This window comes from Toxorhynchites rutilus, chromosome 2 (assembly GCF_029784135.1).
Source record: "Toxorhynchites rutilus septentrionalis strain SRP chromosome 2, ASM2978413v1, whole genome shotgun sequence".
NCBI lineage: Eukaryota > Metazoa > Arthropoda > Insecta > Diptera > Culicidae > Toxorhynchites > Toxorhynchites rutilus.
In genome coordinates, this window is record NC_073745.1 from 177,685,665 (window position 1) to 177,710,691 (window position 25,027).

Below are 25,027 nucleotides of genomic sequence, written 5' to 3' on the forward strand. Positions count from 1 at the left end.
TTTATCGTTTATTGTGCAGCTGAAGCCTTTTGTACGGACGTTTGAGATGTGCGGTGATTAACAGAATGATTCAAAACCGACCACAAAACTATGTTGAGTTCCAGAACTCTCAATATTCACAGGGGAACACTCCAAAGTGACATATTGAGTCCTGTGTGGTTTTGCCTTGCAATGAACTCCTTGAGCAGAGCACTCAACCGAAGTAGCCATGGCTACCATATCAACAGAGCAATAGGAATAAATCATACCTTCTATATGGATAACTTGAAACTGTTTGCGCAATCTACAGAAGCGCTACATAGTCTTCTACAGTGTGTTAGCGACTTTAGTTCCGATGTGCGGATAGAACTCGGAATCGAAAAGTGTAAGGCAGTACAGCTCCACCGTGGACGATTGGTGGAGGTTGGAGAAATCCGCATCAACGAGAGTGAAGTGATACAAGATTTGATGGAAGGTGAATCCTGGAGTTTCTGCAACTGGAAAGGATTTGTCATACAAAAATCAAGAAGGAACTCCAGGAACAATTCTTGATCAGAATCAACCAGGTTTTGAAAACAAACCACTGCGGTGAAAAAAGATCAAAGCCGTCAATACGTTTGCAATTCCTTTACTCACGTAAAGTTTCGGGGTGCTGAAGTGGACGAAAACCGATTTGGAAACAATAGAAAGAGCAATGAGAGTGACGTTCACAAAGCACCGCATGCACTATCCAAAGTTCTCCAGAGAAAGATTCACCTTGCCACATGTTGAAGGAGGAAGAGGTGTTACTGGCATTAGAGCGCTTTGTAGCTTTGCAGCTGTACTGCGATCGCGAGATCATTACGGATGTCCGAATACCATGTAATCGCCCTGATATTGTGGTTTACGATAAAAAGAAGAAAGAAGTGCTGCTTATAGACATTGCGATACCGTTAGACTACAATCTTCAATCAACGTTTGCTGCCAAGATAACTAAAGGCTATTTCAATAGGGACGCTACAAAAGTGGACCGACAGGGACAACAAACGACGCCATATTTTTTCCCCGCTCTCTTGACATTTCTTTTCAGTAAAGTTTGCCATTTCATAATGAAAAGATATACGATCCAACAACGGGTCGAGATTATTAAAATTTACAACCGAAATTCAGAGTCAATGGCCTCAACTTTAAGAGCGCTACGTCCAATTTATGGTCGACATAAAGATTCTGTCAGATTAACAATTGAATATCTAGTGGAAAAATTTGAATCCACAGGCGTAGTACAAAATGTTTTTTTTGGCAACTCTGTTTTTATGGTTCATGTCTTGTTTATGATCTGTGTTTTTTTTTCGACGTTTTTATGGTAGTTTTTTGAAGTTTTAAATAGCAATTTTCCTCTTGTTCGACTCATTTGTCGTCTTATTTCAACACGGTGGTGCATATTTCTTCGATTTTTCGTGATAAGTGTGTGAAAACAGTGTGTTGTTTTGACTGTGATTGCATTCCAAAAACAATACTCAACCCCACTCCACGCAATTTTTTTTCTCTCGGAGCGACATCTGCATTTGAATATTGTAACTCAAATCGTAGGCAACTCACGACATTGTTGCATACAAGTCAAGTGTCAGACTATTTGAATCTTGTTCCGCTCGCTGCATATCGGTAGGGGCTTAAGAATGGCTAAGACATGCTCAAAATGCTCTGATTCTGTCACCGGTATTAATTATGTTGTTTGCCGCGGGTACTGCGGTGCCTTTTTCCATATCAACATTTGCTCCGGAGTATCAAGAGCATTACAGTCGTACTTCACGTCGCACAAGAGGAACCTTTTCTGGATGTGTGACAGTTGCGCCGAACTGTTCGAAAACTCGCTCTTCCGATCTATTTCGACAAATACTGAGCATACATCATCTCTAAACACGTTGACGAATTCAATTACGGAGTTGCGTGCTGAAATCAATCAGATGAGCTCGAATCCCAGTGTTAAGTTTTCTCCAGCTGCTAACTGGCCTTCAATAACCCAACGGAGGGCCAATAAAAGGCCGCTTGATCTGAATACAACTGAACGAGCCTCGGAAAACTGCCGTGTCGGTAGTAAGCAGATGATGGACTATGTCGTTTCGGTACCTATGTATAACCAGGAGGAGTAGAAATTCTGGTTGTATCTTTCCAGAATTCGTCCTGACGTCACAACCGAAGCTTGACAGCAATGGCCAAAGCAAATCTCCAAACCAACAGCGATCTTGCGGTGGTGAAGCTGATTCCAAAAGACAAGAACACCAGCTCTCTCACTTTTGTGTCTTTCAGAGTTGGAATGGATTCATCGCTAAAATTTAAGGCTTTGGATCCGGAGACATGGGCCGAGGGCATGTTTTTCAGATAATTTGAAAATTTTGGTCCTCGAAAATTTGGTGTTCCCTCAAAGTTTCAGAAACCACTGACACCCACACCGCCTGCTCAAAACTCATCTCCTGTCACTCTGGCAACACCGTCAATGGAGTGTTAACGTGTTATTATCCGGGATGCAAGCCTGCCAACCTTATGGAAGTCCCCAATCCCCTCATCTCAGTCGAGCTTTTCCAGCCAGCGATCAACAGCCATCCCGGTTCTGAGTTTGAGAATGGAGAGGGGATCTTCCAAACCGCTACCGCAGGCAAGTACTCATTCAATAGTAACACGTATGTACCTGATTTGTTGAATGGTTCTAATCAACGTTTCTGTCACTCGTCTGATTCACTGCAATCGCCTTCAATGTGCCTTTCTTCAAGCTTCAATCTGCCACATTCATCATCTGTATCAAACACTCGCTCGATGCCGGGATGCACGCCTGCCAGCCTTATGGAAGCCCCTAATCCCCTCATCTCAGTCGAGTATTTCCAGCCAGCGCTCAACAGCCATCCCGGACCTGAGTTTGAGAATGGAAAGGGGGCCTCCCAAACTGCCATTGCCAGTATAAATCAGAAATCAGCATTTACGTACCTGATGAGTCTGACGCTTTCAGTAAACATCCTCGCCATTCTTCTGGGTCATGCTCTGAATCCACAAGTTGCTCGTATGGAGCATATAGGGGCATTTAGTGGAGTGTACTCCATCTCCAGATGTAGATACTCGATCACCGAGACGCACGTGTCATGGCAATATGGCTGCGCCTATCCCGTCAAATTTAGGCGATCCCTACAGTCAGCATCAGTAAAGCCATCCAGGTCCTGCTCTTCAGTCTACAAGAGGAGTCTCTCAACATGTGACACGTGACTCAAACCGGCTACTGATTTATTATCAGAACGTTAGGGGACTGCGCACGAAAATCGACGATTTCTTCGTTGCTGTCGCGGAGTCATATTACGATATCATCGTTCTCACGGAGACCTGGCTAGACGACCGTATTTTCTCCCCACAACTTTTTGGAAAGACATTTACCGTTTACCGTAACGATCGCAATCCTCGCAATAGCTCCAAATCACGTGGTGGTGGTGTTTTGATAGCTGTCGCATCTAGGTTGGGCGGTTTTATTGATCCCACTCCGGTGTGTGACACTCTAGAACAGCTTTGGGTTAAAATCCGGATGAAAGGTTTAGTCGTTAGTATCGGCGTAATCTATTTACCACCCAATAAGAGAGCTGATCTCAACTGTGTCGAGAAACACATTGATTCCGCTGGAGCCGTCATTTATCAGCTTGAAGCACAGGACGTTGCATTCGCGTTCGGCGACTACAACCAGTCTGGTTTAGTGTGGAACATCTCGTCGAACGCCCCACCTTCCATCGACTGCTTACGATCACGTTTTTCAGCTGCTTCCTCGGCCTTACTCGATGGATTCTGTTTCCTTGGACTTACGCAGATCAATCCAGTGTTGAACAGGAATGGCCGCTTGCTCGATCTAGTGCTAGCAAATGATGCTGCATTATCAAGGTGCTCTATTGCCGAGGCCACTGATCCAGTTATCCCGCTCGACATCGATCATTCAGCACTAGAGGTTGACATCAATCTACCGTCGTCAATTGAATTCGAAGTTGTATCAGATCTGAGCTTGTACCAGATCTGAGCATCTGAGAACTATCTATCACAAGATCAGCATGGATTCTTCCCAAAAAGGTCAGTCCCTACCAATTTGGTCGACTTTGTTTCTTTCTGTCTGCGCAGCATGGAACAAGGCACTCAGGTGGACGCAGTGTACACAGATCTTAAGGCTGCTTTCGACCGTGTCGATCACAAAATCCTGATAGCAAGGCTGAACAAACTAGGCATTTCTTTGAGATTCACTATATGATTGAACTCTTATCTAACAGATCGGTGGATGCGTGTCAAAATTGGATCTGCGCAATCTGCGAGTTTCTCCAATTTTTCGGGAGTGCCTCAAGGAAGCAACCTAGGCCCACTGTTCTCATTGTTCATCAATGAAGTGTTCTTACTACTTCCATCTGGCTGTCGCTTATTTTACGCCGATGATGTGAAACAATATATGGTTATCAGGAACGCTCTTGATTGCTTTAGACTTCAGAACATGGTCGACTGTTTTGAAGAATGGTGCTCAAGAAATATAATGTCGCTCAGCATCACGAAATGCAGTACCATTCCGTTCCATCGTAAGCTAAAGCCAATTGTGTTTGGCTACTCCATCTGTGGCCAAGTTCTGGCGCGAGTAAGCCATATCCGAGACCTTGAAGGACAATCGACAATGCACTCAGCTTCCGACTACACTTCAGTGAAATAATCGCTAAAGCCAACCGGCAGTTAGGATTCATCCTTAAAATTACAAGGGAATTCCGTGATCCACACTGTCTCCGATCTCTCTACTGCTCCCTAGATCGATCCATACTGGAGTTTAGCGCAGTTGTATGGTGCCCATTTCAAGCAAATTGGATTTCAAGGATTGAGTCTATTCAACGGAAGTTCCGGGATCCTCTAAACTTGCCACCATACGAGGCGCGTTTCAACTTTTAGGACTGGAGACGCTGGAAAGAAGGCGTTTCAACGCTCAAGCTATGTTTGTCGCTAAACTTTTGACCGGAGGAATCGACTGCCCTGCACTTTTGACACAAATCAATATTTATGCGCCTGAACGTACTCTTCGTGTCAGAAACTTCCTGTATCTCGAAGGACGCAGTGTGAACTATGCGTTGCATAATCCTGTCCGTTTCATGTCAGTCCGTTTCAACGAAGTTTCCGACTTATTTGACTTCAATATCTCATCGGACACCTTTTATAGACGACTCATTCATAGATGACATATTCGGTATTTTGTATCGTTTTTATTTTGTATGACCAAAGCATTGATGTAGTTGTGACGTTTAGTTTTAAATAATCATTTAGTCCAAATGTGAGTCAGATGATTCAAAGAAATAAATAAATAAATAAATAAATGTTCCCGTTCCAGTGAGACAAAGAAGTGCCCGTAGTGTCGAGAGTATTGATGTCACTAGCGCATCAATTGAGGAAGACCCAAATCAGTCTCTCACACGTCGTTCTCAAGCGTTGGGCATCTCTGTGACGTCGTTGTGGCGAATTTTACGGAAAAATATTGGCCTATATCCTTACAAGATCAAATTGACGCAAGAACTGAAGCCGCTTGACCACCAGAAGCGTCGTATATCCGTGAATTGGACTGAGCAACAGATTGGAAATGATCCGGATTTTGATCGGGAAATGAACGAACCGAAAAATCATCTTCAGCCATGAGACTCATTTCTGGCTGAGTGGCTTCGTCAATAAGCAAAATATGCGTTATTGGTCAGGCAGCAATCCACACGTACTCCATGAGTCACCATTGCATCCCGAAAAAAATACGGTTTGGTGCGGTTTATAGTCCGGCGGCGTCATTGGGCCGTACTTCTTCCGTTATGATCAAGACCGACACGTTACTATATGGACTTAGACAATATGTGGTTTGAACAGTACGGCGCCACAAGCCACACAGCGAACTTAACAATCAGTTTATTGGAAATTAGGTTTATTGAGCGTGTTATCTCACGAAATGGCCCAGTCAATTGGCCGCCTCGATCGTGCGATTTGACGCCGTTAGACTATTTCCTGTGGTTCTACGTCAAGGTTATGGTCTATGCCAACAAGCCAGTGACGATTGATGAACTTCGTACGAATATCGAACGTGAAATAGCAGCACGATCGGCCGATTTATGCTTGAAACCCGTCGAAAATTGGGTTCAACATCTGGACTTCTGCAAACCGGCCCGTGATGGCCATGCAGAAGAAATCGAGCTCCATACATAATGGCATCAAATGTACTTACACATGAATAAAAAATTTCATTGATATCTAAAACGGTTTTTGTTTTCATTAAAAATCTTTTATAGCGCTCTTATTGAAAAACCCGATAAATACCACGACTTGGCAAAAAAAAACTATGAGAAATGACGCACTTACCACCGGGCATTCGTATTATACCAGTGGTTATCTCAGCAACTGGTTTAGTTCCACATTCTCTCACGCAATCTTTGGAGAAGCCTCAAGTAACAGAGCAGCTCGCGGTTCTGCAGAAAGCGATGATTCTTGGAACATGTAGGATAGTGCGACGTTTCCTGAATCACCACAATTAGAAAACGATGATTGTCTTCTTCTTCTTCTTCTTCTTAAATGACAATAACGTTTCTAGAGGAACTTCGCCGTCTCAACGTAGTATTACTTGCGACATTTTTATAAGCAGTACTTAGTTGAGATTTCTATGCTAAATAACACGCCTTGAATGTATTCTGAGTGGCACGAAAATCGACGATTTCTTCGTTGCTGTCGCGGAGTCATATTACGATATCATCGTTCTCACGGAGACCTGGCTAGACGACCGTATTTTCTCCCCACAACTTTTTGGAAAGACATTTACCGTTTACCGTAACGATCGCAATCCTCGCAATAGCTCCAAATCACGTGGTGGTGGTGTTTTGATAGCTGTCGCATCTAGGTTGGGCGGTTTTATTGATCCCACTCCGGTGTGTGACACTCTAGAACAGCTTTGGGTTAAAATCCGGATGAAAGGTTTAGTCGTTAGTATCGGCGTAATCTATTTTTCACCCGATAAGAGAGCTGATCTCAACTGTGTCGAGAAACACATTGATTCCGCTGGAGCCGTCATTTATCAGCTTGAAGCACAGGACGTTGCATTCGCGTTCGGCGACTACAACCAGTCTGGTTTAGTGTGGAACATCTCGTCGAACGCCCCACCTTCCATCGACTGCTTACGATCACGTTTTTCAGCTGCTTCCTCGGCCTTACTCGATGGATTCTGTTTCCTTGGACTTACGCAGATCAATCCAGTGTTGAACAGGAATGGCCGCTTGCTCGATCTAGTGCTAGCAAATGATGCTGCATTATCAAGGTGCTCTATTGCCGAGGCCACTGATCCAGTTATCCCGCTCGACATCGATCATTCAGCACTAGAGGTTGACATCAATCTACCGTCGTCAATTGAATTCGAAGTTGTATCAGATCTGAGCTTGTACCAGATCTGAGCATCTGAGAACTATCTATCACAAGATCAGCATGGATTCTTCCCAAAAAGGTCAGTCCCTACCAATTTGGTCGACTTTGTTTCTTTCTGTCTGCGCAGCATGGAACAAGGCACTCAGGTGGACGCAGTGTACACAGATCTTAAGGCTGCTTTCGACCGTGTCGATCACAAAATCCTGATAGCAAGGCTGAACAAACTAGGCATTTCTTCGAGATTCACTATATGATTGAACTCTTATCTAACAGATCGGTGGATGCGTGTCAAAATTGGATCTGCGCAATCTGCGAGTTTCTCCAATTTTTCGGGAGTGCCTCAAGGAAGCAACCTAGGCCCACTGTTCTCATTGTTCATCAATGAAGTGTTCTTACTACTTCCATCTGGCTGTCGCTTATTTTACGCCGATGATGTGAAACAATATATGGTTATCAGGAACGCTCTTGATTGCTTTAAACTTCAGAACATGGTCGACTGTTTTGAAGAATGGTGCTCAAGAAATATAATGTCGCTCAGCATCACGAAATGCAGTACCATTCCGTTCCATCGTAAGCTAAAGCCAATTGTGTTTGGCTACTCCATCTGTGGCCAAGTTCTGGCGCGAGTAAGCCATATCCGAGACCTTGAAGGACAATCGACAATGCACTCAGCTTCCGACTACGCTTCAGTGAAATAATCGCTAAAGCCAACCGGCAGTTAGGATTCATCCTTAAAATTACAAGGGAATTCCGTGATCCACACTGTCTCCGATCTCTCTACTGCTCCCTAGATCGATCCATACTGGAGTTTAGCGCAGTTGTATGGTGCCCATTTCAAGCAAATTGGATTTCAAGGATTGAGTCTATTCAACGAAAGTTCCGGGATCCTCTAAACTTGCCACCATACGAGGCGCGTTTCAACTTTTAGGACTGGAGACGCTGGAAAGAAGGCGTTTCAACGCTCAAGCTATGTTTGTCGCTAAACTTTTGACCGGAGGAATCGACTGCCCTGCACTTTTGACACAAATCAATATTTATGCGCCTGAACGTACTCTTCGTGTCAGAAACTTACTGTATCTCGAAGGACGCAGTGTGAATTATGCGTTGCATAATCCTGTCCGTTTCATGTCAGTCCGTTTCAACGAAGTTTCCGACTTATTTGACTTCAATATCTCATCGGACACCTTTTATAGACGACTCATTCATAGATGACATATTCGGTATTTTGTATCGTTTTTATTTTGTATGACCAAAGCATTGATGTAGTTGTGACGTTTAGTTTTAAATAATCATTTAGTCCAAATGTGAGTCAGATGATTCAAAGAAATAAATAAATAAATAAATAAATGTTCCCGTTCCAGTGAGACAAAGAAGTGCCCGTAGTGTCGAGAGTATTGATGTCACTAGCGCATCAATTGAGGAAGACCCAAATCAGTCTCTCACACGTCGTTCTCAAGCGTTGTGCATCTCTGTGGCGTCGTTGTGGCGAATTTTGCGGAAAAATATTGGCCTATATCCTTACAAGATCAAATTGACGCAAGAACTGAAGCCGCTTGACCACCAGAAGCGTCGTATATCCGTGAATTGGGCTGAGCAACAGATTGGAAATGATCCGGATTTTGATCGGGAAATGAACGAACCGAAAAATCATCTTCAGCCATGAGACTCATTACTGGCTGAGTGGCTTCGTCAATAAGCAAAATATGCGTTATTGGTCAGGCAGCAATCCACACGTACTCCATGAGTCACCATTGCATCCCGAAAAAAATACGGTTTGGTGCGGTTTATAGTCCGGCGGCGTCATTGGGCCGTACTTCTTCCGTTATGATCAAGACCCCACACGTTACTATATGGACTTAGACAATATGTGGTTTGAACAGTACGGCGCCACAAGCCACACAGCGAACTTAACAATCAGTTTATTGGAAATTAGGTTTATTGAGCGTGTTATCTCACGAAATGGCCCAGTCAATTGGCCGCCTCGATCGTGCGATTTGACGCCGTTAGACTATTTCCTGTGGTTCTACGTCAAGGTTATGGTCTATGCCAACAAGCCAGTGACGATTGATGAACTTCGTACGAATATCGAACGTGAAATAGCAGCACGATCGGCCGATTTATGCTTGAAACCCGTCGAAAATTGGGTTCAACATCTGGACTTCTGCAAACCGGCCCGTGATGGCCATGCAGAAGAAATCGAGCTCCATACATAATGGCATCAAATGTACTTACACATGAATAAAAAATTTCATTGATATCTAAAACGGTTTTTGTTTTCATTAAAAATCTTTTATAGCGCTCTTATTGAAAAACCCGATAAATACCACGACTTGGCAAAAAAAAACTATAAGAAATGACGCACTTACCACCGGGCATTCGTATTATACCAGTGGTTATCTCAGCAACTGGTTTAGTTCCACATTCTCTCACGCAATCTTTGGAGAAGCCGCAAGTAACAGAGCAGCTCGCGGTTCTGCAGAAAGCGATGATTCTTGGAACATGTAGGATAGTGCGACGTTTCCTGAATCACCACAATTAGAAAACGATGATTGTCTTCTTCTTCTTCTTCTTCTTCTTAAATGACAATAACGTTTCTAGAGGAACTTCGCCGTCTCAACGTAGTATTACTTGCGACATTTTTATAAGCAGTACTTAGTTGAGATTTCTATGCTAAATAACACGCCTTGAATGTATTCTGAGTGGCAAACTCTAGAATACGCATGACCACAGTGCAAGTCGGAGGAAATTTCTTTGACGAAAAATCACTCCGACTAGAACGGGAATCAAACCCGAACCCCCGGCAAGTTAGGTGTGACGCTAACCACTCGTACACGGGAACACCAAAACGATGATTGTGCAGACACTATTATAAAGAGAAAAAAGAATAAAAGGTACCACAGAGCCTGATCCCCCTTTGGTATTCAAGAAGTCCGGTTGTAGGTAAATATTCCAACTCAATGCTGAGAAGTGCCATACTCTATAAAAATAATAATAATATTACTAGGAATATCAACAAACCACTACACGAAACCGGTAAATAGCTTAAAGCCGAAAAACCCCTTCGCGTACAATGTAATTTCCAAAGGACCGGATCAAATACAATCGATTTGATGGCTCCCGCATCGAGTAATTTCACTACTCTACTAAGCGTCTTAGCGCCTTGTAATAAGCAAACACACCACGAGAGAGACCCGATGTTGTAAGTTTTGATACAATCATTTCACATCGAGTGAGACTCGATGTTGTACGTGAAAGGGTTAATAGGTTAGCGATCGACAAGTATTGGCAATCGGAAAGCCGATCAGAAGGCTAGCAGTCGATAAACTTTTAAGAAAACAATTGATAACTGGTGCCATTTGCTTTTGCAATGGTATCTAACTCGAAACATATCCTTCCTGGTTTTTGGGCATTCAAAACAAACTTATAGCCAGATACCAAACCCTAGTCTTGTGTCTTCTGTTTGCGTTGCATACTGAGGAACTAAGAAACATCGGAAAGGTTCACGTGGTGTGACACCCAGGAACTTTAACTCCTGCTAAAAATGCATCCCACAATGAATGCTGATGTGCTCCTACAATCAGCGCATCCATCTATTCAAAGAGCAAATATGATCAAAAAGGTCAACTGACAAGTTTAAGGACTCTGAATGGCGCTTATGCTGGGAACGATTTCGATATATCCAGTCTCTGTTGAACGTATACTGCAGGACATAATTTGCTAGATTACCTTCCTCATTGCAGGTACGAATCACGACATAGCAGACACATTTTGCTATGTAGTAACTCTTATTTGGGTTTAGTGTTATTTGCTGATTCTTTTATTTGATTAATGTTTTGATGTTATCTATCGACGCCTATTATTTGATAAGAATATTTTATCAAATTTGCTTTACCTCTCACCTTTGATTCATTGAAGCCGGTCTGTAGTGATGCGGCTTTGCTGAATGTATTCTTCACGGAATAGATTGCAATAATTTGATAATTCAAGTGTGAATATAGTGGCCGAATTGAATAACTTAAACTGTATTTCTTCGATTATGTGGAACTGTCATATAAATAAATCACACAACAGTTTCTTTGTCAGCCATGTTGTTTTGATACAATATTTTTATCCTAATTTCATTAGAAGCAAGTACTGATTAACTTGCCATATTTTTATGATATACACTCACTATGATAGCTACACTCACTATAATTAATGAGTTTAGTGCACATATTGATAATTTGCGTCAACATAAATTAATACGCCGAAGAAGCCTTTCTTCTCACTCAACAGAAACAACACTATTTTGCGAGATGCGTGCGAGGGGTTTCTGTATAGTTGCAATCCAGTTTTCATGTAATACTGTGCACCAATATACTTTACTTGATATTAGATCGCCAATTGAAGTGGTGTACAACTGAGTGATGAAATGTTGGCAAAGTATTGCCATACGATGTTACGTTGTTGGATGCGGGCGCTTGTTCAAGGAAAGCAAGGAAAGTGAAGTGGAAGGTAAAACGTAATGTCAGAATTGCCGTTCGGACGTATCCCTTAAGTTTGAACTTATTTACATAGATGGTATCCAAACAACACTAAACATTGACTATAGTTTCGCCGGCACGGTTGATTGCCGTTATGAACCAGCACAAAAAGCTTTGTTTTTTTATTAATTATGCGCTAGTGGCGGTACCACTATCAAAGCATTCCCTGAATCAAATTAGCCGAGACAGCTGGCGGAAGCATATGCATAAAGGTTACTAGGTTACTATTTTCAACGACAACTGTTTATTTATTATACTGCTCCAAATACCTTCGACGAAATCAAATGTAACCATACCAACGTAAGTAATAACATAAACAAATCCAAACTTTTCGTCTTGCCATTCCTCATACGTCTTTTCTAAATAGTGTAAATTACGAGCCACCTGTTAACTCCACCATCTTGTTTAATATCATGGACAGACATACAGCTGTACTAGCGTTGTACGTGTACAGCGTTGTACGGGTACCATCGTAGCATGACAGACATACTTTGAATGTACATTGTACCGCATGCCAAACTAACAATCAGAAATTTGATCAATTTTCACCACATATTTCAATGAAAAAGGTTTTCATTTAGCGTCTAATACTTATGACAGACATACAGCTGTTCTACCGCTGTACTTCGAAAATTGTATGTCTGTCACCATGTACAGCGCTAGAACCATGCAAGCAACTCGGTACAATCGTTGTACCCAAGACGGGTCTATGGTACTAGGTGAGGCCGTTTCGTCACTAAGTTGGTTAGGGGAGCGGTATATGAAAACAGTACGGAAGAAAGTAGAAGGGGAATTATTTGCTTGAAGCGTGAAAGAGACAGACTGATCACGAGCGAGCTTTTGCACAAGCGTATTGTGTTTTGTTTACAAACAAAACACAGTAGATTTCCAAGATGGCTGCAGAGTGGTTTTTGCACATTAGCCCACCTTAGGATCTACTTCTAGGCGCCTTGGTTGTACCTGTACCGACCTATTTTACCGCTGTACATGGCTGCAGCTGTGTTCTTTTCATTGACTTTCTCTTGAGTTATAAACTCAGATTTTAAACTTGGTTGTTATGTTTGATAGTTTGAACGCTAAATAAAAACTTTTTTCATTGAAATATGTGGTAAAAATCGGAAAAAATTCTGATTGTCAGTTTGACATACGGTACAATATACAACCAAAGTATGTCTGTCATGGTACGATGGTACCTATACAACGTTGTACACGTACAACGCTAGTACAGCTGTATGTCTGTCCATGATATAAGCTATCAAACACATATTACAAGTTTTCAATCTGAGTTTTTCACCCTTATTCTGGTTTTCGAACGAATAGCATACGTACACAAATCCCATAATTGTTTTCGTACGAGCCATTCGTCGTATTTTCAATTTACAGTCGTACTAGATCAAGTTATTGGTATACTACATCATCGATACGTTAACAGTTAGGAAGTGTTTTCATATCGAACGTGTTAAATTTATAAGTTGATGGTGCAAAATTGTTAAACGCAAATAATCTTCCACTGGAGGAACTAGATTCGTCTATTCTAAATTGCCGGCTATCATACTATCAGACACGCAGCCCGTGTGTACCTGCCCTATCCGCTATACGAATATTCAGCTGTCGACATTGAGAAAATCCCTGCTCTGCAACCGCCGTCCGGTAGAAGCAGATGACCCTATTGTGTCAAATTTTGCCATTTAGAAGAGACCTGATAAATTGAGAAAAGGCTGCAATCCAAAAAGTTTCAAAGTTAACTCGAAAGACTATCAATTTGATAGAAGTGAAAGTATCACAAACTATGTGAACAGAAAAGGGACCCAAAAACGATTTTAGTTGGCTTTAATCAACTTAATTAACTTTCGTCGCTCCAAGGTTTTGTCGAAATTACGAGTTTAGCAACCGGAACCAGCATGTTATTGTGAAAAACTACAGAAGTGCAGATGAACAACAACGACAAGATACAGTAAACGAGGAAAAGCCAGAATAGGTGTCCAACGAAACACCGCAGAACTACCAACAACGTTTTAACCGAAGTTTGCAGACTAATTACATTGGATCGACTAATCATCATTTCTGAGACGAATACTGCCTTCAATCGCTTAATCGATATGCTAGCACGAAACCAAGTCAACAAATACATAATTGCTCAGCAATCGATTTGTCCAAATATGCAGCGAAGTCTTTCGGTTCATAGCCAAACTACTAAAAATTGTAATCCCTTCAATCAACTGTTCCCAGCCGGTGACAAATATCCTAATGGTACATATTTCTCTGCGAAGCCGACTCTGCAGGAGCAACTACCTTCCGTCACGCAAAAACTGTATCAAGAGAAACGTGGTGGTCTCATGAGCGCTAGAAGTTCTTAGAAAGCATAGAATTCTACAGATCAATTCTTATTTTTCACGAGAGAACTGGATTCTTACTATGCATTTACCATTGCAGAAATGGTTATCTCTTACACCATTACAACAAATTTAATGCTGTTTTCTACTAAATATTACCGTTCCTCGTGATCACATTTTTACATGTTTGTGGTTGTTCTTTTTTCTTTTATTACCTTTTATAATAACGTGGTTCGTTTCATCATCGTCACATTTTTTATGCAAGCGAAATTTTGGTACAAATTCTTACTGTCTGATTTATATCTTGCAAAATTGCATTGATCAATTTGTCGTAGATTTTGTTTATTAGTATAAGACGATTGTTTATAAATTACAGGAACGAATGTTCATTCTTTTTGTTTTGTTATTTTTTTAGCAATTGCTAAATATTTTTTTAAAAACCCGTTGTTGACCCTCATCACCAGCAAGCGTTAGCATCTCGTATATTGACTCAAGGAGGCGATCTGGCGTAGTGGTAACATCCATGCCTCTCACGCTAAAGGTCACGAGTTCAATTCTCACTCCCGACATTCTTCCAAAAATGGAAGTAAAAGTGACGAACCAGCCTAATGAGTTGAAAATCACTATAATACAGATAAAAAAAAAAAAATATATATATATATATATATATTGACTCAAAACTGTCTCAATTATTCTCATGTGAAACTTCTACCCCTAGCTTTGTGTTCGAGGTCTCGTGTTGAAGTATCTAATAACAGCGGCAGCCGAAGAGGAGAAAGCAAAAAGTGGTCTCGATGGGACGCTACCCTACAGAGCCCTGCTCGATAGACAATCCACAGGTGTCGTACACAAGTCGCGATACTCGAGACGTTTGTGTTTGCTCAACTTCTTCAGTTCGAATTCCATGTCACATTGGAAATTGCTCCCTTCTACAATAGATTTTTTTTTATTTATAATAGATTTTACCAGTGGAAAAATGTTTCTCCATGTGCCCGTCGAATGTCTTTGGATATACTTTGAATTTTCGCTTGGAACAATTCTGTAAAGCAGCTGGAATATCGTTATAATTTCACCTTGACCGCCGATGTTCCTAACCGAAACTCAAATCAAAACAAAACAGAAGTGTAAAAATGAAATACTTCTGTCATCGATAAAACAGGTCACCCAAAGAAATCTAGTACACAGAAATACGGCCGTAAATCAGAATAGCTTTTTCTCTGACGACGTATCGTATCCGACGAATGAATATACGGATACGGCCGTTAATGAGAATAAGGGTGATTAACTCAAGAGAAAGTCAATGAAAAGAATGTTTACCAAATGTTTTGATTCGGCTTGTTCATGCTACCCACCACTAACCGTCTATGGCACTGCACACAGTACAACTGTAGCCATGTTCAACGATGAAACAGGTCGGTACAGATACAGCGATTGTAGCGAGTTGCTTGCATGGTTCTAGCCAAGGCGGTATAATAAGGTGGAACGTTATGTCAGAACTGCTGTTCAGCCATTACTTGAGTTCGAATTGACAGCGACCAAACGAACGGCTAGAGTTTTCCGAGAAAGAGGATAACAAATGGCATGCAATGATGAGTGCATACCGCTATGTGTTTGCTGCGCATAAACGTTGGTTTTGTTTACGTTGTTGGCATCATTGTTGTGTTTCGGTGACTGCTGCAAGTTGTTGTCTGCATTGCTGTTTTACGGAACGTGAGGGTTGTTGCTGTTGCTGCTGGGATTGGCATGTCAGCGGTTGTGGGAGCTTTGCTAGTGGGTATATGAAAGGGCCACTACCGGCGGGCTTGTGCCGTACTGCTCTAAGTTCCATTCGCTTTGGTGGCATTAGTCGTTGGCGACCCATTAGGATTGAGTGATAGCCAAACCCGAATAGCACCCGAAAATCAATTATCACTATCATTTCCCAAAAGCGGAGCACGAACCTCCACGCGAATTGACAGTTGTTTTTCATGTCTGTTAGTATTAGTACAATTCAGGCAATTTTTCGCCCCATATATTAGTATGTGTGTGCCATTTGACGTTTGTTTGTTGATTTTGTAGTATGGACACTGATTTTTTTATTTCGCTTCTTAATTTAGCTGCAGTGGAAAATTTCAGTGATGAAAGTTTCTGCTCAAAGCGAAGCAATGATCACAGGCGCACGAGGTCGTCATGGAGTGTTTTGCCATGGATTGTGTTCAACGGTGTGTAGTGTCTTCTGACAAATTAATCGAGCTCTTCAATTAACTTCTGTTTTTGTTTAGCTCACAGCAACTTTCCTCATTTGAAATCGGTACCGAACGAGTTCGAGGATGTTAAACAAATGTTGAACTGGTTCATCAAGGGATAGATTTTGAGTGACTTCATCCAGCTGAATGTGAAGGTGAGTTTTTGTTAATTTGAACACACCAAAATAGTTCGCTCATCTAGTGTTCCCATTTGGTATACCTTACAGTTCGACCTGACCCGGAACACGATCGATGATAAGGTGGCCGCGACTCGGCTCGAGAAACTTAAACCCGAACTGTCCGATCTGTGCTCGGTGATCAAGATTGTATTCCTCTGCCCGACGCTGAAGCATCGGCTCTGTCAGAACGAAATCACCCAGTTGTTGGCATATCTGATTCGGTCGTTCTTCGCCCAGGATCCTCGTATTAATAACCGTGCATTGATGCTCGAGGAATTGCGGCTGAGTGTGTTTCTGAACAAGGATCTGCGGAAGCAGCAATGAGATAGTATTTGAAGGAAAAGTATGATGTAATTTGAATCGCAAAGATAATTACTGCAATGGTGAAATAAAAAAAAATTCTAGAATGATTTTTTGCAAATTGCATGATAATTACATGAAGAAAACACATAATGCATATAAATAAGTAGTTCCCCTAGTTTGTTACGAAATGTTATTATTATTGGTTCATAAAGTTGTACACTTTTATCTAACCGTGTTCTCGAGACTGTTGAAAAAATATGTGGCAACAGAGCGTGTGGAATAAATCATATTACTGTGTATGGACAAAAGTTAGTTTTTGTAATACTGTTGATGATGGCCGATTTTTTGTCCAATAAGTTTTTCATGTTCATTTACCATTGCAAATTTACATTGCCGTTGTTGTGGGAACCGTTGTAGAACCATATGTGCCTAAGATGAAAATTTGTACTCTGCGAATTACGGAAAAGGTTTGCGAACGTATTCTGTAATGGGTCTTATGTCGCCAATTTGAGCAGGCTCGTGGTTGCCGCAGCAGCTGTGGTTCCACGATATCCCATATGCAATCTTGTTCATGACCCATCCCCAAAATCACCCTCAAAAGGCACATCATGAGAGGGTGAATGCCCTAATCAGCTGCTCATAAACAATAGTAGGAATTCAATAAACACGGGCTCGATCAGCTCGGTGCAGCTATACCACAGGCAACAAGAACAATTGGGCAAATTGGGCCAACAGCAATTAGCTGCATGTAGCAGAAAAATTTGCAGCAATATTTACCTGTCAAACCACTGTATACACAAATGCATGTATGTGTATGTGAAAGATGTACGGTTTTGTGTAGCGCGAGATCTCTTTCACATTGTTATCCGGTTATCCGTCTAAACCCAGCGGCGCTTTTTGAAACCGGTCCGGCTGAAACCGGATAATGTGTAATCGCCCATACGCTGTGGACATCCATGCATATCGTTTCCCGGCGACTGCCGTTTTAGCTAGAGACTCACCTGATCGTGCGGGTTGTGAGACACAACAGCTAATTCGATTGAAATCGACCCAGCGGATGTATATGTTGGTGTGGACCGCTATGTAGCATAACAATTAGACCTGCTTTGTTTATAAACAAAAATAGTCGCTGTCATTTTTTATCCCCTCTCGCATCTTCCATGCCTTATCTTCATACTGTCGAAAACGAACCACCTGTCAATTCCGGCTCCTTGGTTCTAGCGCTGTACATGACATACAATTTCCGAAGTACAATGCTAGTACAGCTATATGTCTGTCATAAGAATAACGGAAAAATTACAGACAGGCAGCGCTGTGATGAAAATTATTATGGTTTACGTTTCGCAGTGTCCGGTACCGGTACAGTAATTTACATTTGATGTGACATGCCGAGGCATCACTCAGTGTCGGATTGGAGGCGATTTTAACCTGTAATTGGACATAGGCGATGAGAGTGGTACAGTGTCGACATCCTGTGGCGAAATGTGGGCCCATAATTTGAACCCCGAACTTGATGTTTACAAAAATGTCCAATTAGAGGTAAAAATGTCCAATTAAACGTGTCGCACTATAGGTCTGTCCAATTAACTAACTGTCGCAGACTTTTTTTCAGCCGATAGTTTGGTCGAATTGGTTTGCTAGTGCGCACACTAGCCAACTGTCTGTCTAATATTCTCGAAAGACTGTATTTAATGTGTGTACATACATGGCAAATGCTTACCGAATATATTTGGATGAATATGCAACTTTGAACGGCTATAATAGCGATTATGTTGGAATTGAATTGCGATCTAATATAAATATATTCATGAATTGTCAAAGCACCAAATACGACTTTTGTCATACTTATATAAGATTTATTACAGACATAGAAAAAAACAAATGGCGCAAAATATTTTCGTGAAATGTTTATTACAACCTCACGTATCGCCATTTTTATATATGAGTATTTATGTTCGTAGAAATAATAATTGTTTGATTGATTTGTATTGGGAGTGGAATATGAATGTTTTAAATGCCTCAGGTTGATGTTTGGTGAAAACTGCTCCGATGTGGGTTCGAACTCCGGTCGTATGGATTATCATCCACCAGCTATCTCGCGCGGCTATCTGAAATTCAATTTAACAGCGGCTAAAACTTTCAAGTGCATCAGCATTTCAATGACATTTCAATATGATGTAATATGTTCTTTATTAGGATTTAATATGATTTACTGTTTCATGATTTTCTTCAGCATGCAACACGATTTACTACAGTACTGAATCGATTTAAATTATTCGATTATACGACCCACAAACTGCGTCAGCGTAATATACGCATATGATGCGGATTAAATATATTTTACGATAATGTACATCATAAAATTGATGTTTATTATACCGATATGCGACTTAATTTGATAATGGTATATAAAATCGAGTTTTTACATTTTATGCGATTTCCAATATACACGATACATACTGGTAAATGACTGGACTAAGCGTACCATCGGTACTTCGCGTACCTGCAGGCATAAAATAGACCCCATTCGTGGTCCTTAGCTTCCTGTCCAGTAACTCCTATCCCTACCTCCCCGTGGTGCCGGCTGGGGTACGAGTAACCATAGTGAAGATCGGGTAACCAACCCCGGTGGGATCTTGGTCGTATGCTGACAGGGAAGGGGGCCTATCCGAGCGTCTGTTCACCATGGAAGTGCGGCTCAAAACAGCGTCTGATCCCCATGTTAGGGGCGGCTGATCACTGTCTTCGTGCCAGCGGGGACTCTAAAAAGAGCTGTGCACGACGGTCCTCCGGCGAGACAGGGGGTTGGTGCAGGCCCTGCAAGCCATCCGTAAAAATAAAACGCACAGGAAAATTCACAAAGAAATTCGAGACAGGACAATCGGACTAGACCCACGCAAAGAACACGGACTAGAGATTGGAAACTCGGAACATGGAACTGCAAGTCTCTCAATTTTCTTGCGAGTACCCGAATTCTTTCGGGAATATTGAGAGCCCGCAATTTCAACATCGTAGCGCTGCAGGAGGTGTGCTGGAAAGGTTCGATGGTGCGATCGTTCCATGGTGGATATACCATCTATCAGAGCTGCGGCAACACACACGAGCTGGGTACAGCTTTCATCGTGATGGGGGAGATGCAAAAACGGGTGATTGGTTGGTGGCCGATCAATGAGAGAATGTGCAGATTGAGGATGAGAGGCCACTTCTTCAATATCAGCATTATCAACGTCCACAGCCCCCATCTAGCTAGCACCGATGACGATAAAGAAGAATTCTACGCGCAGCTAGAGCGTGAATACGATCGCTGCCCAAAACACGACATCAAAATCGTCATCGGTGATTTGAACGCTCAGGTCGGCCAAGAGGAGGAATTCAGACCGGTAATTGGTAGGTTCAGCGCCCATCAGCGAACCAACGAAAACGGCCTAAGACTTATCGACTTCGCTGCCTCCAAGAACATGGCCATACGTAGCACCTTCTTCCAGCACAGCCTCCAATACCGTTACACCTGGAGATCACCACAGCAAACAGAATCACAAATTGACCACGTTTTGATCGACGGTCGGCACTTCTCGGATATCATCGACGTCAGAACCTATCGTGGCGCTAACATCGATTCAGACCACTACCTGGTGATGGTCAAACTGCGTTCTAAACTGTCAGTCGTCAATAACATAAGACACCAGCGCTCACCACGGTACCACTTACGACGACTACAGGAGCCGAACGTTGCTGCAACATATTCGCAGCGTCTTGAAGCTGCGTTACCGGGGGTAGACGAACTGGATGCTGTTCCCCTCGATGAATGCTGGAACTCCTTAAAATCAGCAATTAGCAGCACAGCAGAGATCGTCATCGGGTATGAACAACGAGGACAACGGAACGAATGGTTTGACGACGAGTGCCGAGCGCTCCTGAACGAGAAGGATGTAGCACGCGCAGCCATGCTGCAACGAGCGACTCGACAAAACATGGAACGATACAGACTGAAACGAAGGCATCAAACACATCTCCTTTGGGACAATAAGCGCCGCCTGGAAGAGAAAGAGTGTGAGGAGATGGAGCTGCTTTATCGTTCTCGAGAATCGCGGAAATTCTTCAAGAAACTAAACGCCTCGCACAAAGGCTTTGTGCCGCGGGCCGAAATGTGCAGAAACAAGGAAGGAGGCATCTTGACGAACGAACGCGAGGTGATCGAAAGGTGGAGGCAGCACTACGATGAACACCTGAACAGCGCGCAGACAGGAGACCTAGACGGCGTTGAGGAGGACTACACCGGTGCAATGAACAACGACGACGTACCACCCCCGACGATGGGTGAAGTTAAGGAGGCCATTAATCAGCTCAAGAGCCACAAAGCAGCTGGTAAGGATGGCCTCGTAGCGGAGCTCTTCAAGGGAGGGCCGAGAAAACTTGTAGAGTGTATGCACCGGTTGATAGTCAGGATCTGGGACATAGAACAGCTACCGGAGGAGTGGAAGGACGGGGTAATCTGCCCCATCTATAAAAAAGGCGACAAGTTGGATTGTGGGAACTATCGGGCCATCACAATCCTGAATGGTGCCTACAAAATTTTGTCTCAGATCCTCTTCCGCCGCTTATCGCCAATAGTAAGTAGATTTGTGGGAAGTTATCAGGCCGGATTCATGCCCGGTTGCTCGACGACGGACCAGATTTTTACACTGCGGCAGATCCTCCAAAAGTGCCGTGAGTATCAGGTCCCTACACACCACATCTTCGTCGACTTCAAGGCCGCATATGATACAATCGACCGACGACAGCTATGGAGGATCATGGACGAACACGGCTCTCCCCGAAAGCTGACAAGACTGATTCAGGCAACGATGAACGGTGTGCGGTGCAGTGTGCGGATCTCAGGTGAGCTGTCGGAATCATTTGAGACTCACAGGGGACTTCGACAAGGCGATGGAATCTCCTGTCTGCTCTTCAACGTGGCGCTGGAAGGTGTTATGCGGAGAGCGGGCTTCAACATGCGGGGCACGATTTTCAACAAGTCTAGTCAGTTTATCTGCTTCGCCGACGACGTGGACATAATCGGAAGAACACATGCGACGGTAGCCGACTTGTATACCCGACTGAAACACGAAGCAGGGCTGATTGGGCTTGGGATCAATGCGTCTAAGACTAAATACATGCTAGCAGGAGGGACTGATCGCAACAGAGTTCTTCTTGGTAGTAGTGTTGTGATCGACGGCGACGAGCTCGAGGTGGTAGAGGAGTTTGTCTACCTTGGCTCGTTGATAACAACTGACAACAACAACAGCCGTGAAATTCGAAGACGCATTGTCAATGGAAGTCGAGCCTACTATGGGCTCCGCAAATGCTTGAGGTCCAACAAACTCCGACCCCGTACGAAGTGTACCATGTACAAATCCCTAATTCGACCGGTTGTTCTCTATGGGCACGAAGCATGGACGATGCTTGAAGAGGACTCACAAGCGCTTGGAGTTTTCGAACGCCGAGTGCTCAGAACAATATACGGTGGTGTACAGGAAAGCGGAGTATGGAGAAGGAGAATGAACCACAAACTGTCGCAACTCTACGGCGAACCCAGCATTCAGAAAGTCGCCAAGGCTGGACGAGTGCGATGGGCAGGGCATGTTGCAAGATTGCCGGACAGCAGCCCTGCAAATATGGTGTTCGCATCGAATCCGGTAGGAACAAGAAGGAGAGGAGCCCAGCGAGCGAGGTGGTTGGACCAGGTGGAGCAGGACTTAGCAAGAATCGGTGCAGCCGGGAGTTGGAGAACTGCAGCCATGGATCGGGATTATTGGCGAAAAATTGTGAAGAAGATCTAATCTCTCAATGGGATGTAGTATCATTATAAATAAAAAATAAATGATTTAAGTGCGATTCACATACAGCATACACGTCACGTTCACGTCCCGTCACGTCACGATACGTCAATGATTCTACCATGAAATTCTCATGAAAACATTCACATACACCAGCAACGTAACGACCCGTCAGCATACGTTCAACGAAAACGACCGGCAGGGTTCGTAGAAAAGAATAATTGACGGAGACGGACGGCTCGTTTGGTTTTTGTCTGGGCTTTGTGTCTCGCCTTTTGTTTTGATTTGGTTATACAGTTATTTACATCTACATCGACATTAAGCTAATTGAACAGATCTGTGATGCAACACGTTTAATTAGACATTTTTACCTCTAGTTGGACATTTTTGTAAACATTGAGTTCGGGGCCCAAATTATGGCACCACATTGAAAGTCGCCACCAGTCACAGATGTCCAATTACTGGTCAAAACCAACTCCAATGCGACACTGAGTGGTGCCTCAGCATATCGCTTTATAAGTAACTTACTGTATTTTTTATGCCAACATATCTCTTAGCTCCAAATTTCGGAGTGAAAATCAGAATCAGTTGAGAGAATTATTCTATTTATTATTATTATTGCATAAGGGTCGGACTACGGGGTTTAAGCATTTAAATAATTGAATTCAATGATTCTCATTGAATTTTTCAAAATTTAGAACTGATTCTAGGCATGCTGATTTGAATTGCAATTTAAAATTGTTGTAGGTGGCGACACCATGAATAAAATTAAATAAATCATTCGTTTCGCATTTGACGTGACGGTGCTGGTGGAAGCATTGACTGCATGTGTGAATTGGTGGAGACGTTGACGGAACGTAGACGTTCTTCTCCGTAACGTGCTATGTGAATCGCACATTACTGTTTCATGATTTTCTTCAGCATGCAACACGATTTACTAAAGTACTGAATCGATTTAAATTATACGCTTATGCGACACACAAACTGCATCTGCGTAATATACGCATATGATGCGGATTAAATATATTTTACGACAATGTACATCATAAAATTGATGTTTATTATATCGAATTGCGACTTAATTTGATAATGGTATATAAAATCGAGTTTTTACATTTAATGCGATTTCAAATATACACGATACATACTTTGATTGATATTATATGCGATTATGATTTATTCGGATTTCTTGTAAGACTTGGCACGTGTAAAATTATACGATTTAATGTTTGCTGGGTGGCCTCCACTTTTGCATGCATATGCCAGTTAGGCGCATTATATGCCAACCAAATTTTAGGGCATATGATGTTATATATACGCTTGCTATGCGATTTAATGTTTGCTGGGCTGTTAGGTAATTACACAATATGAAGTAGAAATTTTCATTCAAACTTTTATATTGTTACACTGCACTTGGCCCTTCTGATCTGATAGAGAATAATTTACTTCCCAAGCATTAATATCGCCACCAAACATCGACAATGTACATTTGTCATCGCAAATATAAACAAATCTGACTATATAACGCACACCAACAAACCACCGCAACGATTTCGCTAATAGTAAAGAAAGGCTGAGGACATAATAAACGCGGTGTGGTGCGATGCAGAGCTATGAATTGGAGTTCATCGCGTGCTATGACATACTGATCGCTTCAGATCGCGCGTGTTTTTATGTTTCTTTCCACTCCATTCAACATGTAAACAACCCAGTACAAGCATGCCAGATATGATAACACAGCTTCATTTTGTAAATAATTGAATTGTGAGATATTTAATTTGATAATAAATTGTATTTTTCTCAAAAAAGCTTCAACCGAAAATCTAAATTGAAGGTACAGCAAATGAAACATTTTTTTCAGTGGCATTTGGTTACTTTTTCTCTCAACAACGCAATTTTTAGATAAATCGCCTGGCATCCATCACTTGCGTTCACTCGCGGCAAAACACTCCACCTACAGTTTCGCCGCATTGATATCGCGTTCGCATCGCGTTTACTATGTCAGGTCCGGGCGGTTTGCATTTGATTTCCGCATTCGTGAACGAAAGAGCTTTCCCGCAAAAGAGACCGCGCCCGCGCCCGCATCGCATCGCTTTCAGTATGTCCTCGGCCAAACTTCTTCGTGTCATGTGATGGTATTGAACACACCCCTGGTTTCATGAACTAAAACCGCCGCGGTAGCCGCGCCGGAGAAACTTGTTAAAACTGTCATCGGCCAAAGTGTGTATTGTTTACAGTAAAATTTCTGCCAACATTGGAATG

General features: G+C 42.5%; 1 protein-coding gene across 3 annotated transcripts in view; it reads right to left on the reverse strand.

Moving 5' to 3' along the window:
- Positions 1 to 11,719, reverse strand: part of LOC129764652 (plexin-B) — a 131,521-nt gene extending 119,802 nt beyond the window's left edge. The window contains exon 1 of one of the 3 annotated variants that reach the window (XM_055763937.1): positions 11,286 to 11,719. The gene's annotated coding sequence lies outside the window, so the exon portion shown is untranslated. Of the gene's footprint in view, positions 1 to 11,278 lie in introns of all 3 variants that reach the window. The other 2 variants (XM_055763938.1, XM_055763939.1) reach the window with 2 other exon arrangements.
- Positions 11,720 to 25,027: the final 13,308 nt, after the last annotated feature.